The sequence below is a fragment of the Peromyscus eremicus genome, chromosome 1, assembly GCF_949786415.1.
Source record: "Peromyscus eremicus chromosome 1, PerEre_H2_v1, whole genome shotgun sequence".
Classification (NCBI taxonomy): Eukaryota; Metazoa; Chordata; class Mammalia; order Rodentia; family Cricetidae; genus Peromyscus; species Peromyscus eremicus.
In genome coordinates, this window is record NC_081416.1 from 14,779,612 (window position 1) to 14,795,693 (window position 16,082).

At 50.1% G+C, this 16,082-nt stretch overlaps 1 protein-coding gene across 1 annotated transcript in view; it reads left to right on the plus strand.

The window, feature by feature from the left end:
* Sh3pxd2a (SH3 and PX domains 2A) overlaps nucleotides 1-16,082 on the plus strand; it is a 130,114-nt gene that overhangs the window by 18,588 nt on the left and 95,444 nt on the right. Inside the window, exons 2-3 of the mRNA XM_059256744.1 lie at nucleotides 6,857-6,933; nucleotides 15,988-16,079. The gene's annotated coding sequence lies outside the window, so the exon portion shown is untranslated. The remainder of the gene's footprint in view (nucleotides 1-6,856; nucleotides 6,934-15,987; nucleotides 16,080-16,082) is intronic.

The window sequence follows — 16,082 nt, forward strand, 5'->3', positions numbered from 1 at the left end:
TGTCACATGCCAGCCTCCAGTGCGGTGGCTGTCCAAGCAGATGCACAACCCAGGGTTCAGGGAGAGATACGGTAAAAGGACTAAAGGCACAAGCGCCCTCAGTCTGGAGGTGGGCAGGCGGCCTGCAAATCCCAACTCCACAGTTAGCAGGATGTGGCCTATAGCAGGCCACTCAGCTTTTGGATCCTCAGTTTACCCACTTGTAAAATGGAGGTAACTACAGTCCCTCTACCTCAATCATAGTTTACTGTAAAGCTGAAGTAACGGTCAGTAGAAAAGATGGAGCACAACACTTCGCCCAGACCAGGTACCTGACCTGTCTTCTCCACATCTTCACGTCCTTGCAGGAGGAGATGGAATTCCATGGGTTTGGAGGCTGTGAACAGAGTTGACTGGGCTCAGTCCTTCCAGCTGAGCCAGACCTCAGAGAAAGCAGCCTTTGGGGACAATGCCCCATCTCAGAAGAGCCAAGCAAACTCCCTTCTGGCTGGCTGGGCCTCACTGTGGTCCTGAGATTTCCTTGCATAAGGGAATTCAGACAGAACCTCCTAAGTGCTCAGGGGTTCAGTCGTGAACAAAGGGCTTTCAGGTCATGGCTGAGCAAGGCTTGCCATCCCCTGCCCCAGAAGGCTGGGCCTTTCTGTTGCGGCTCTCAGTGTCCTGGCAGCCTGGTCCTGGCCCAGCCACCCTACACACTGTGGGCCATGCCTCAAAGAGAGGCAGCCAGGAAGCTTTTGGCCAGTGTCCCTCCACCCCCTCCCCAGGACAGCTCCCCACAGGGGCGGAGTTGAGGCCACTTAACTGAAAGGGGCCCTTTATCCCCAGCTCCCACTGGGAGGCAGAGCCACTGCCCGCCACACCCACCACACCCAAGGCCAGGAGGAGTTGAACAGGGACACTGGGCCTCAGTGCCAGCCTGTCTGTTAACCAGGCTCTCTGGCCCCACTATGTCTGGGTCCTGGGGGATGAGTCCAGTCCTTGCTTCAGAGGTGGCAGCCCCAATATGTGAAGAGAGAGAGTATGTGTACATACACAAGTGTGTGTAAATGAGAGAGATGCCCAGCGCAAGATTGTGTGGGGACACGCTCACCAGTGCATTGATGGCAGCATTTAGTGCAAGCCTGCTACATGAAAGGCCTTGGGCTGAGCCCTAAGCACACATCTGCTAGCGTTGTGCTTATAGCCTGTTCTGTAGGAATCCTATGGAGAGGCCAGTCTGAGAAGTGGTGCACGTGGGAGTGAACTGACTCCTGCAAGTTGTCCTCTGGCCTACATACACGTGGACACACACTTGCATACACACACAGTGAATAGATGTGAATTGACTCCTTCAAGCTGTCCTCTGACACCCCTCCACACACACACACACACACACACACACACACACACACACACACACGCACACACGCACGTGCACACGCACATGCACACACATACACGCACAGTGAATAAATGTAGAAAATTTAAAATGAATGGTACTATTCTGGAGCTGGGTGTGATGGCACAAATTTATAATCCAGCACCTGTAAGGATAAGGCAAGAGGATTACCACCAAGTTCAAGCCAGCCTAGGCTACATAATGAGTTCTAGCCTGGACTACAGAGTGAGACCCTGGCTGCTAGAACGTGGAAACACGTGGATACAGTGGTGCACGCACAGCTGCTGGGGAGGCTGGAATGGGAAAATTGTCTGAGCCCAGAGGATTGAGGACAGACAGGCTCAAAAAAATAACGGAGACGAGGGAACGAGAGCTGAAGGGAAGGAAGGGAGACGACTCAGAGGTTGGCTCCGGAGGACTCAGCTAGGCCACCAGAGAGTGATTTAGGCTCGCCTAGTTTGACAGCCCCGTGCCCATACACTGCTTCTAATCCATTTCCAGACTGTGGTCCCACTGGGTGGATGAGAAGGCTTACATACAGAAAGCACACTGTGTCCAGGAGTGTAGAGGTATCACATCTGACCTCCAGCTTGGTGGTCTTAAGTTGTTTTTTTGTGGGGTGGGGTGAGGTTTCAAGACAGAGTTTCTCTGTGTAGCCTTGACTGTCCTGGAACTCACTCTGTACACCAGGCTGGCTTTGAACTCAGAGGTCTCCCTGCCTCTGCCTCTTGAATGCTGAGATTAAAGGCATGTGCCACCACCACCCAGCGATGATCCTAACTTTTAAAACTTTTTTCCCCTTAAGCCTGGCTCTAGGCACTAAAATCAGCACATGCATACACACACACACACACACACACACACACACACACACACACACACCATGATGCCACAGCCCTTCCTCTAGCTGTGTAAGCTGTGGCAACAGCAAAGTAAGAGTTAATTTGTTTTGAAGTAGGATTTTACTCTGTAGCCCAGACTGGCCTCCCTGGCAGTCCACCTCCCTCAGGTGCCCAGTGCTGGGGTGTGGCATGCACCATCACACCCAGCTAAGAGTTATGGTTTCAATCCATGGTGAAACAGTGAGGTTTTGCAAGTCTGTTTCTCTGAGTTAGGAGCCAGGGAGTTGGACAAAGTGCTCACCTAGCATGCACAAAGCCCCGGTTTGATCCTCAGCAATACATAAACTGGATGTGGTGATACAAACCTGTAATCGAAACATTGAGAGCCTCTCTCCTGTAACTTCCTATGGTGGGTTCACTCTGGCCCCCAAAGACATGTGTTAAAGTCCTAGGCCCTAGAACCTGTGGACATAGCTCTCATTTGGAAATGGTCTTCACTGTGTAAGGGAAGGATCTCAAGGAGAGACCAGGGTAGGCAAGATGGCTCGGTGGATAAAGGTGCTTGCCGCTAAGCCTGAATCTGACTTTTGAGAGTTATCCCTTGACCTTACCTGACCTCTACATGTGTGCGTGTGCAGTGTCAGACTCATGTTCATGTGTGTGTGTGTGAGAGAGAGAGAGAGAGAGAGAGTGCATGCACATACCCCCCATGGGCATAATTTTAAAATGTTTTAAATCTTAAAATAAATACTTGCTTTAAGGTTGTTGTAAGGATTCGCCAAGTAATCCCAGTAAACCTGTAACTACTGTTATGCCCACCATCCCCCCCACCCCCCCACCCCCGCACTTGCCTCTTTTGGGTCCCCACTAAGCATCCATCTCAAGATTGTAGAGCTTAGGTTCCAATGGAGAATGCAGAGGTCCCAGCAAGGGACCCAGGACCCTTGCTTGAGGTCCCAACTCCTCAGTGCAGCCCAGGAAGAGGTCCTCCACTCAGTTCCCAGATAGTGCTGGGTGCTCAGCTTCTCCAGCGTTTTCATTGGCTTTCAGGAACGAGTTAAGTCTTGCTGGGTTGGGTCTGTTTCAGGTCGGAGTGTAATCTGCCCTGAGATGCTTATCGTATTTCTGGAGCAGCTTCCCGTAGCTTTGAAGAGTGGCAGCAGCCAAGTCTGCCATAAAGGGGCTGCAGGACATTTACAAGCAGCCTTTAATGCCCTGTGGTCTCGGCTTCCTTAATGGGCATTTCCCTCCCCCTCCTTTTCCCCTTTCCCTTTAATATGGTCCCTGGTTTGGCTTTCCCAGTGCGGTTTGGACTCCTCACGGAGAAGTCAAAACCATGGAATCCCTTCCAGGTCTCCCCTCCCTCATCCCTTTGGGCTGCCTGGGCCAAAGCCCCAAGTAGGGAAAAGAAGCATTGCTCAAGAGAACCACCCTGCTGGGGTGCAGAGAAGCTAACCACAAGCTGCTTTGTACCAGAGTAGCTGACCCCTGAGCCTGGTGGAGGGGATCGGAGGCATCACCCATGGCGGGGTGGCCTTGCTTCCAGCAGCCAGTGTGGCCTGTGCTCCGGAGTCAGGTGGAGCGGTCCTTCCCCTCACTGCCCCCTTCTCCAAGCCTCTGCACTTCCTGAAATGCATCTACATCCTTTGCTCCCTCACTGCCCCCTTCTCCAAGCCTCTGCACTTCCTGAAATGCATCTGCATCCTTGTGCTCCGGAGTCAGGTGGAGCGGTCCTTCCCCTCACTGCCCGCTTCTCCAAGCCTCTGCACTTCCTGAAATGCATCTGCATTCTTCACTAGTTCCGTCTACAGCCCTGCAAGATAAGGCTCTGTCAGAGGTGCAGTTGGCTTTGGGATGAAGCCTGGAAGGGTAACCCACATGGCCTCCACATCTCCTCCCCCCACTCCCGTCCATTGACAGGATGAGAAGGGGTAGGGGTGCCACTTGTGGAGGGTGACACCTCTCTAGGCTGCCCTGAGTTTCTTCCATTACTCACATGGTCCTTCAGGGTCCTGCTGGGCACCTCTAGACATCTGGTATCATAGAGTCTGGCTGGTCTGACAAGCAGCTGGCTCCAGAACTCCAGCCCAGGGACAGCCCTCATTTTATCAGTCCCGAGAGCGGCCTCCCTGTACATCAGCTTAATGACAAAGGCTACTTTATACAGCATCCCCACAGCCACACACACATATACATATGACATATGAGCAGTAAAGTGACAGGCAACCAAAAAAGGATAAGGAGCCAAGAGGCAGGGACATCGAGGACATTTCCCCTATGAGGAACAGTGTCACTATCTTAATAAATTACCTTTTGCCTTCTTTGCAAGGGAATCCCATGGTGGAGTTCTTATCTGCAGGTGGCCAGACATTTGGCTCAAGAGAGCGTGGAGGTAGGGGAGTTGGGGTAGATGCTCAGGTAGGGATGGGGAACGAGTGTGCCAGGAGGTCCTTACTAGAGACCTGCAGTGTGACAGGCTGTGTTAGCGGGGTCCTGGGAGCAGATGGGGGAAGTGGGCATGTTCCACCATGCGTGGAGGATGTGCTGTGCAAATGAGAATCAGGTCACGCATCCTCTATGTTCTGGCCATCCTGTCTCATCTGTGCAGGGTGACCTGTACTGTGGTGACAGGGAGGTCAGAGGCCACTACAGCCTCTTCTTGCAGATCCCAAGGTCCCCTACATTCCCTTTCCCCTGCCAAAGGCTGCTTTAGGAAACAGCTCGACTCTCCCTGAAGGAGACCTCTTAACCAGAAGTAGCAGAATGGATGCCCTGGGGTGCAGCTTCGGTAGTAGGAAGAAGGTGGGCCAGCCACCCCAGCCGCTCCGGCCCCAGAAGGGAGACCCCTGAGAAGCACTGTGAATCCCCTTCTGCAGTGGCCCAACAGGACCGGGCTCCAGCTGCCCACGGAGAGCTACTGTCCACACATTTTTCCACCCAGACTTGCCTTATTCTCTCTCAGTGATGTTCACTCTGCTGTCCTTTCTCATAAGTGACGTACACTAAAATCCTCCTGGGGCTGCCGCAGGGTGAACGGCCTAAACTAAGACAGTGGCCTCCATTAGTCCTTCACTTAGACAGAAACACAACTGAAAAGTCCGAGGATAGCCCCAGACTCAGAAACAGCCGCATCCAACTACTGAAGTAGCCAAGGAATCGGCCCCTCACTAGTGTGGTCTCCTGGCTCTTGGTCACTCAAGAAGTATTTCTTTACTGAGCTCATACTGAGCCAGACCTGTCTTCCATTTTCTTCTCAGGCCATAATAAAGTTGGCCACTGTGGGCACCAGGCTTGCATCTGGCCAAATTAGCAACTGTGGGAAAGAGAAGGCTGGACCTCATTGGCTCAGGTTGGGTCCTCTCCATGCTTGAGCCAACCACTGTGTCTTTGCTTGGTTAGGCTGTGTCATGTGCTAACCTGTTGCCAGGGGGGTGTGGTTAGCATGGTTGGTGTCGGGGAACACTGACCTCTGTGGGCATATCTCATTGACCTTGGAAGCGTCAATGGGCTTCTCAGACAACCCCAGTACAGACCTCAGCTTGTTTCTGTTGTTTTGTTTGTTTGTGGGGGTTTGTCTGTTTTGCTTTGCGGCGGCGCAGGGGTGGGGTGGATTGGGGTGGGGTGTTAATGAGCTATAACACTCAGAAGAATGAGGCAGGTGCCCTAGAAATGGGAAATATGTTGTGGATATTCTAGAAAGAAGAAGATAATTCCCAGCTCGTGTAATCCTCAAGCAAGGCCTTCTGAAAGGGGGGTGGACACTGGGCCCAGACGACACCCACTGGGCCCACAAGTGTCGATGTGTAAGGCCTTGAGCATCAGACGAGTGAGTTTCGATTCTAAGTTTGACATTTTGGGCTGGGGGTGCAGCCCAGTAATGGAGCATTTGCCTAGTATATGCGAGGTCTCCGGTTCAGTCCCCAGCATGGGGACTCTGAGGTTGAACCAGCTGCATTTACTAGCCTGGGAAAGAACAATATGTAGGTGTACTCATGATTGAGTGTAACCATGTGTTGATGTTTGTCATGACTGAACACACTGAATTGTTCATCGTGACTGAGTGAGACCTGAGGGACCAGGACTTCCTGTAAACCTTGCCCATACCTGTTGTGGGATGTCCCAACCCCTGCTGAAGGGTTCAGAGAGATCAGGGGACAGTCCAACTGGAACAACCATAGTCTCCAGTCGCCTGTCTCACCCTGGAAATAGCCACCCACCTAAGCTAAGAATAGGAATCCTTGCCTAGCTAGCAGGAAGGAATGCTGGTCTCTCAAGGAGGGGCCGGAAGACAAAACACAGCACACGGGCTGGGCTTCTTCTCATATTTACTTGTGAGATCACTAGAAAGCCACGCCCTAACATTGGGCATTGATCCTGCCACAGACCCAGACAAGGTGAGTTGACCAGGTTCTTCATAGATGCCCAAGATGGCAGCCTCCCGGGAGAGGCCCTGGGCCCTCAACCTCGGGCGTCTCTTGCCCCCCAATAGAGGTGATAGCTTCTCTCTTGCTTTGTTGGCAATGGGCTGAGGTGGTGTAGGTGGGAACCAGTTGGAAATCCAAGAGGCGAGGGGATGAGAGGATCTCCACAGCAGCCTCAGCCAGAACCGCTCAGCTCACTAGCCTCTCTCTTCCAGGCAAGATCCTGTTCCGGAGAAGCCACATCCGGGACGTGGCAGTGAAGAGGCTGAAACCTATCGATGAGTACTGCAGGGTAAGGCTGGGCTCGGGGAAGGGAGGAGTAGAACCCGGCTCAGGCCTCCACCACCTGTGGAGGAAGATGTCTGTAACAAACCCAGGCCTGGTGTTTCCTGGCTGGGGGTGGGAGGTGTGGAGTGACTGCCGCTTGGGAGGGATCACTCCTGGGCTGGACCACTGTCTGGGGCAGAGGGCCTAGGACTCACAGCTGAGGCTCCGCCCCTTTCGAAATGCATCCATATTTATAAAATGCTTGGTTAAACTACTTCTGCCTGCTTAGGAGTTAAGTGCTGAGGGACCGTGGGGTGGTGGTTGCTGGATTTTGGGGGTGTTTGTAGAAGGATTGCTTCTTTGAATTTCTTTTGAGTATGGCATGAATCAGTTTTGAGCATGGTGGCATCTGGAATACACATTTGTTTATTCACACAAGTTTTAATAGATGCCAGTGTACTCTCTGGTTAGTGTTCTCTCTCTCTCCCCCCACCCTCTCTCTCCCTCTCCCCCTCCCTCTCCCTCTCCCCCTCCCTCCCTCCCTGCCCCCCCCCCCCCCGGTGTGTGTGTGTGTGTGTGTGTGTGTGTGTGTGTGTGTGTGTGTATGTGTGTGTGTACGACACGGAAACATCCAATGTCAGAGAGCAGGCAGGAGCAGCATATGTCATCACGCTGAGCCTGTCTGTCTTTCTGCTTGTGTTTTTGTTTGTTTTGTTTGGGGGCATGGTGCTAATTCTGACCCCAAGGCCTCAAATCCTGTCTTTTAGACTGATTATAGTCTAGGACTTCCCGGAAGATACTCATTAGTGTTGTTGGTATTCAGACGTCCAGACTGCTTGCGTTTCAAAGCCCTGTCTAGCTTTATAAACTTACTTCACATCCGAAGTCTCTGTTTCCAAGTCTGTTCAGTAGGAAAGAGGGCAGAGTAAACTGAAGTATATTAGGTCCGCGTGGTGTGTGGCTCAGAGGACGTGTTCAGTGGGTGTCTTTTGTTACTATTACAGAACACAGACATTGGTATTAATAAATAAGTAAAACATTTAAATGTATTTGAAAGGATGTTGGAGGAATGGCTCAGCAGTTAAGAGCAACTGTTGCTCTTGCACAGGACCTGAGTTTGGTTCTCAGCATCCACATGGCAGCTCACAACCTTCTGTACCTCCAGTGCCAGAGATCCGGCGCCCTCTTTTGGCCTCCACAGACACTTCATGCATGTACTTCACAGAAATACATGTAGGCAAAACACCCAAACATATAAAATAAATCCTTTTTTAAAAAAAAAAAAGTATTAAAAGCAAGTAAAGAAAGGGCTGGGGGGGGTGTCTCTCAGTGGGTCGAACACTTGCCTGGTGTGCTCAATACCTAGTAGTAAAAAAACAAAATAAGCCGGGTAGTGGTGGTGCACACCTTTAATCCCAGCACTTGGGAGGTAGAGGCAGGCAGATCTCTGTGAGTTCCAGGACAGCCTGGTCTACAAAGAGAGTTCCAGGACAGGACAGCCAGGGCTACACAGAGAACGCCTGTCTCGAAAAGTCAAATAAATAAAAACATAAAGTACAAAAATAAATAATAAAAATAGACAAAAGCATTAAATAATTTGCTGTTATTCATGATACCACTGACTTTAATAGAAATAGAATTCATAGTTAAGCTGGGCATAGAGGTGCATGTTTATAATTCTAGCAGGCAAGCAGGGAGATATTGAGTGTAAGACCAACCTGGAATACATAACAAGATCATGTCTCAAAACACCAATGGTTAGAGATACAGTGTAATGATAGAGTATGCCCAAAGCCCTGGGTCTGAGCCCAGCCTCCCTAAAAAGTAAAAGACAAACAAACCTATAGCTCAGTGATACCTACTGTGGAATGTGACTTCCATGAAGGAACTGGCGGTAAAGGCGCATGCCACCAAGTGTGGTAATTCAAAACCGCTGTGGTAGAGGGAGAGAACCAACTCCTGCATGTTGTCCTCGGACCTCCACACATGTGCTGTGGTACATGTACTGCACACTGCAAGGAGGGAAGGAAGAGAGAAATGCTAAAAGTATTTTCAGTTTATTTTCATTCTATGTGTGTGAGTGTTTTGCCTGAGTGTATGTGTCTGTGTACCATGGGCATGCAGTGCCCATGGCGGCCAGAAGAGGGTGTTGGGTCCTCCGGATAGCTGTTTGTGAACTGCTGTGTAGGTGCTGGGAATTGAACCTGGATCCTCTGGTAGAGGAGCCAGTGTTCTTAATTGCTGAGTCTTCTCTCCAGACACACACACACACACACAAACACACACACACACAATCCCAAAGAGGCTGGGTGGGCATGGTGACACTATAATCCTAACACTCAGGAGATTGATGCAGGAAGATGGAAGAGGCCATCCTGGGCTAACTCAGAGAAAAGAGTCCTAGGGAGGGAAGAATAACATGTTTTATCTAAAGAATATTAGAATGAGAAGAACTGGGGTCTAGTCCGAGAGCCTCACTAGCTGTGTGACCTTGAAAAAATGGGAATGAAATTCATGGTCTCACAGGGGTTGAGTGGGAATGCGTATCACTGTTAAGTGACTTCAGAAATGCTGTCCCTCTACTAGGCTCTTACTGGTAAGGTCCCTTTCTGTGGTGGTTTGATGAGAATCCTCGCTTGCCCCATAGGCTCATGTATTTGAATACTCTGACCCTAGTTGATGGAACTGTTTGGAAAGGATTAAGGTGCGATCTTGTTGGAGGAGGTGTGTCACTGGGGATGGACTTTGAGGTTTCAAAGAGCCCACTCCATTCTCGGTTAGCTGTCTTTCTCCACCTCATGGTTGTTTTCTCAAGATGTGGACTCTCGGGTACTACTCCAGCACCATGCCTGCCTGCTGCCATGCTCCCAGCCGTGATGGTCATGAACTAACCCTCTAGAACAGTGAACCTCAAATTAAATGCTTGCTTTTGTAAATTGCCTTGGTCATAATGTCTTGTTACGGTGATTTAAAAGTAACCAAGACACTTTATGTTCTAATATTTTATTAACAGCTCATGCTTGACAACACACATGTTTAAGTCAGGCCTGGCATGGTGGCACATGCCTATTAACTCAAGCACTTAGGAGGTGGAGGCAGGATACCCAAGAGTCTAAGGTCAGCCCCAACTACATAGTGAGCTCAATGAGACCCTATCTATAGATGAGTAAATAACCAATCCTACAAATTTTAAAATGACAACCGAGTCTTTAACTGTCATCCCGTAGCTTCCAGGAAGACAATGGCTCCCTTCTACTCCCATGAACCCAGGTTTGAGTTTTGTCCAGATTGGCCTGGGTCACGTGTTCTGCCTTATTGTAAACTACGAATGAATGGCCCTGAGCAGGATATCACTCTTCTTCAGATCAATATCCTCTTTTCTCTTTAAAGGACATTCACCATTTCTAAATTGGTGGCTGCAGCCAAGGCTTTTTATTGCTTTAAGTTAAATAAATGAGCAGAGCTAATGGAGGTGGGACAGAGGCAGAAGGAAGCTATAATTTATGGCTCAGATCAGCCTGCCTCCTGAGCTGTGGAACCCGAGGCATCCACAGCTGATTGTGCATCAGCCAGAGGAGGAAGCCCACAGCATTTCCTTCTTGAGAATGGCTTTGAACAGAGGAGCTACAGAAATGAGGTCTGTAAGAGAGGGCCCTCCTGACCTAGCATGGATGGGAGCAGCCCAGAGTGGGGCTGGGGCTGGTGGCTAGATCAGGGGTTTACCACCTGTCACCTCTCAAGCAGGACTTTACGAGTGTGTCAGAAGGCCATGCAGGCTGGCCTTTAATCCTGCTGAATCAGAAAACTGAGGTCTGCCTGGCATGGTGACACACATCTTTAATCCTAGCACTCAGGAGGCAGAGTCAGGTGGATCTCTGAGTTTGAGGCCAGCCTGGTCTATAGAGCAAATTCCAAGACAGCCAGAGCTGCACAGAGAAACCGTATCTCAAAAAAGCAAAGCAAAACAAACAAAAAACCCACAAACAAACCAAACAACAGAAGCAAGCTGAGGTCAGGACCGCGGTTGTCTGAGAAGCTCACTGACCCTTCCAAGGTCAATGAGATAGCCCACAGAGGTGAGTGCTTCCCACAGCTGTTCCATCAGATGGTGAGATTTGTGACCACTCAGTGTCACTGCCCACCACCACCACCATCATGGCCAGCAACGTGTGCCTTTCATCCCACACCTAGGTTTTGTCTACCAGTCTTTTTGTTTGCCATTTGATTCAGGGTCTCACTATGTGGCCATGTCAGTCTCAAACTCAGAAGCAACCTCCTGTCTCAGTGTTGTGTGACATTGTCCTTTGGGAGATGTGAACAAATGTCTACTCACCTCAAAAAGGGAACTGATGACAGACCAAAGTATGGATGTCATTGAAGTCTGACTTGGTGAACCAGTGAATTTGTGGGGTTACATAGGAATGAGTGAAGGGTTCCTTACAGAAGCAGAAATGACTTTAGACAGCCACATTACCAAAGTCCATCCCAGCATGGGTGACCTTCACAAAAGCTAGAAGTGGATAGCCTGCAGGAATCTTAACAAGTTGAAGAATGTCCTTTCCAGGTAGCTCAGCTGCTCTGACTCTCTTTCAGGAAGCTTGGCTGGTCCACGCTTCTTCCAGGAAGCTCAGTCCTTACAGCTTATACATGCTTAGGGAAGGGAGGAGCCTAGTGGGTCTGATCAGTTTCAGGAACTTCATGAAGCCTTTGAGTTGTTTACTTCCTGTTCTCAAAGCTCCACTCAGGGTAGAATGTTTCACCTCCCCTTAGAGCAGTGGTTCTCAACCTTCCTAATGCTGTGGCACTTTAATACAGTTCCTCATGTTGTGGTGACCCCCCAACCATAAAATTATTTTCATTGCTGCTTCATAACTGTAATTTTGCTACTGTTATAAATCATAATGTAAATATCTGTGTTTTCTGATGGTCTTAGGTGACCCCTGGGAAAGGATTGTTCGACCGCCAAAAGGGTCGTGACCCACAGGTTGAGAACCACTGCCTTAGAATCTCCTGTTATTTCACTTCCTTTCTAAGATCTAGGTCCTAACTAGCTTCTCTCCAAGATGAAAGGTTCAAATTAAGAGGATTCTGCTGCGTAACCCAGCCTTCTGAGTGCTGGGACGACAGTCTTCACTAACATGCCCGTCCTGTGCCACTGGCCTTCCCCACAGCTGAATGGACGTCAGTCAGTCTCTCTCTGTCTCTCCCCCCGCCCTCATTCTCAATACGACCCATCTGCCCTGGCACTGGGTGCTAAGAAGACTGTCTAGGAGTGAGACAATAACCAGAGCCTCTGGGATGGGTTAGGACGGAGAAAGTGGGCACTGGTAGGCCAGTCAGACAGAGCAGCTTCAGTCCCCAGCCTAGGTACCCTGTACCTCTGGCCCTTCTCTGTTCTCAGTGGCTTCACCAACCAGTCACCAAAAGGCAGGGCTGGAAGAGCAGGGTCACTCAGCAGATACCCTGCAGCTGGTGTCTGGCAGCCCCACTCTCCTCCCTCTCTGTCCCCCCCCCCCCACTGTTCCCTCCTGCCTGGATACAAAGGTGTGAGACTCATTCACCCTTGGCCAGTGCCTGAGGTCAACCCTGTGACGTCACCTGGGTCATACCCTGTAGAAAGACTGTCCGAGCCACGAGTCAGACAGATGATCTCACTAATGACTGTGCACTGGCCCTAGAATTAGAAGGACCTTAAGGACATCTCACGGATACCAGTGAGGAATGCCAGAAGCAGAAATCCCGGATCTGGATCAGGCTACTGCCACAGAGTGGTGCTCCTGACTGGTTAGATGGCCTTAGCTGCTCATGCCCCTGTTTTCCTCAGGGGACTTACTTAACTTCTCTGGGCTTTCGTTTCTTCTATAAAGTTAGAATCATGGTCACATCCTTTCTTTCTGAGTTGATAGAGCGCATGAGCCAGACTTCTAGAATGTTCTTATTGCTAATAGACTGGCCTCAGCAACATTCCTGGATCTCTTCTCAGAGGCTTTGCTGTGCTGACCAGCATGGCAGTTGCCAAGGCCAGGAAGGTGCCATCTCATATGTACTCATGGAAGTCATTGTAATCTGGGGTCCCAGAACCAGACTGTTTTTGAATCCTGGAAGAACTAACAACCAGAGAGATGATGTGAACTGCCCAGGGTCACACAGCAAATGCACAGCTGCCGTGCTAAGACTGTTCAGGGGCTCCCCACACATTCTGGGGTTCTTGTTAGTGTGTCATTGCTTCCACCTAAAGAATGACCATGATGTAACAACTGAGATGCACCCAGAGTTTGCTCAGCACCAGTCTAGACCTTGTGCTGGCCTCCTCAGATTCGTCACCTCATAATGGGTGATGGTTACACTATCAGATCTGATGTGTCGAGCTCAGAGAGGGCCGGTACAGCCTGTGAGGAGCAGGGGCAGGACTCACACCCATGACTGCTTCGTTAACTTCCCACATGACATGTGTCATGAATGTCCACTCACAGACCCAAGACCTGAGCCGGGACCCTGGCCCCCACCCTACCTCACTCAGCGTGGCCAGGTTAGGTTCCTACTCTGGAGTGTCAGTGCTGGTACAGCCTGGGGACAGGCCACTCAGCACCAGCCACTTGTGCCGAGTGGTTTTGGCCAGACCCGGGCTGCTTCAGGCTTGGGCGCCTCTGTTGTCCGCCAACAATCAGGACGAACCCTTGACGAGCTCCCCTGCAGGCTCCCTGTTCAGTCAAGATATCAGTTATTCCACCGCAAGACCTCTTTGTGGCCCATACGTCCACTGCCCCAAGCACCCTCACTCTCTTTTGGCATGAAGAGCCCTCTGTTCATAGAGGTGCAGGTATCTGGTGGGGTTCAGGGCCCTCTTGACCGGCTGCCTTGTCTTTCTGAGGTCATCCTGATAGCCACGACACAGAGCCCCAACCTGTAATGGCTTTCGTGGTTCCTGCCTAGCTCGAATCCTTAAAGCCCAGGGAAGCTCTGCCTGCCCCCAAGGAGCCCTTCTGTCCATGCCTGACCACCACCCTCCTTCCTTTTTCTCTCCTGCCTCCCTCCTTGTCTCTCTTTAATCATTTTTTCCCTTCCACCCTCTGGGAGAACACAGAATGTGCCTCATATGTTAGATGAGAACCTGGCGACCTTTGGGGCTGGATTCACCTAGCTATACATGTTTTGAGCCCTGGGACATGGATCCTCCCACTTTACCCTATTTACAGCTCCTTCCTCACAGCAGCTTTGGTATCCCCACTATAAACAGAGGCAATGTGTCATTTGATGTGCTCTCCAGAGGGTACTGTCACGTCTTCCTCTTCCGATGTCACACATGCACACACCAAGAAGCCCTCCTGTTGTCAGGGGGTTGGAGGAATTGGCATCTGGGACAGTGCCCAGCACAGAGTTGTTGCTCATTAATATTCCTTTTTCTTCTTTGCTGCTTCCTGGTTGATGGGGAGGTTGGAGACCTTTGCAAATCCACAGGCTCTAGAAAGCAATGGCAGGGAGTTAACTACAAAGGCGAATTGCACAATGCTCTCGTGCTAAGGTCTGGTCTTGTCGTATCTCGCCCCATCTTGCCTGGGCGTGGATTTGGCGTGGAGGAGTGCCTCTTGGTTGGACGCCTGGTGATGGGCAATAGACGTGGGTTGTCTGACCAGCTCAGAACATTAAAGCGTGTTTCTCGTTCCCCAAGTGAGCTTTCTTGGCCTCCTCTTGTCTCACTGCTCGTGGGCATTGGCTCCTGGACATCTGTTGTTTTCTCAGTTTCGTTCATCTGTTCATTCATTCAACTGTTAGCTGAGTTTCTGCTCTGAGTCACTATCAACAGAACAGGCCAAAGTCCCTGTCTGCACAAGGCTTTTATATTTGAATAGTTTTCCCAGCCCCCACAGGTGGTCCAGGGCAGTGTTCTCAGTCCACCACACGTGGTTACCAAAATTATTGGCTGGATATCGATTGGTTAACTGATTGTCAACAGATTAATTCGCTGGTTAGGTTTGTTGTTGTTTAATCTCTCTCTCTCTCTCTCTCTCTCTCTCTCTCTCTCTCTCTCTCTCTCCGTGTGTGTGTGTGTGTGTGTGTGTGTGTGTGTGTGTGTGTGTGTGTGTGTGTGTAAATAGGGGCTCATGCATGTCCCAGCAAGTGTGTGGAGATCAGGATAATTTCAGGTGTCAACCCTTGTCTTGCCCCTGGTTTGAGAAAGGGTCTCTTTTCTGTTGCATGCACCAGCCTCGCTGGTCCGTAAGCTTTTGGGGACTCTCTTGTCTGTACCTGTCACTAGACACGGGAGTGCTAGGATTATAGAAATGCACTGCCATGTCCAGCTTCATGGGGTTCTGGGGATCCGAACTCAGGTCCTCACACCCCAATGGCAAACACGTAAGTCTCATTATGTAACCTTGGCAGACCTCAAACTTCCAGAGATCCTCCTGCCTCTGCCTCCTAAGCATTGGGATTATAGACATGCACCACCACACCTTGACGTTAGTTGATGTTGTTGTTGATTATTGGTTTTTGATCTGTTGTTTGTTTTTTGTTTGCTCTGACAAAGCTTTACTAGTCTAGATTGACCTAGAAAGTCTACATCTAAGGATGACCTTGAACTTCTGATCCTCCTGCCTCTACCTCCCAAATGTTGAAATCACAGGCATATGCCCCCAGGACCTCTTACATGCTAGGCCACATTCTACTAACTAAGCTACATCCCTAACCCTAGACCAGTGGTTCTCAACCTGTGGGTCATGACCCCTTTGGAAAACCTCTGTCTCCAAAAATATTTACATTATAGTTCATAAAGTAGCAAAATTACAGTTGTGAAGTAGCAGTGAAAATAATTTTATGGTTGGGAGTCACTACAGCATAAGGAACTGTATGAAAGGGTCTCAGTGTTAGGAAGGTTGAGAACCACTGGTCTAGATATTTTTGTTGTTGGTGGTGACTTTTTTTTAATGGATGAATAGGTTGATAGATGGATTGTTTTATTTCAGCTCCCTGTTCCTGGCTGGCTGTTTCCCATGGTGGAGTGTTGGAGCTTCCCTCCCCTCTTAGCTGAGCTGACCCTACTGGGTCATCATATCTTATGACCTCTCTCCTTGTCTCACAGGCACTTGTCCGGCTGCCCCCCCACATTTCACAGTGTGACGAAGTCTTTCGGTTCTTTGAGGCACGGCCTGAAGATGTCAACCCCCCCAAAGAGTG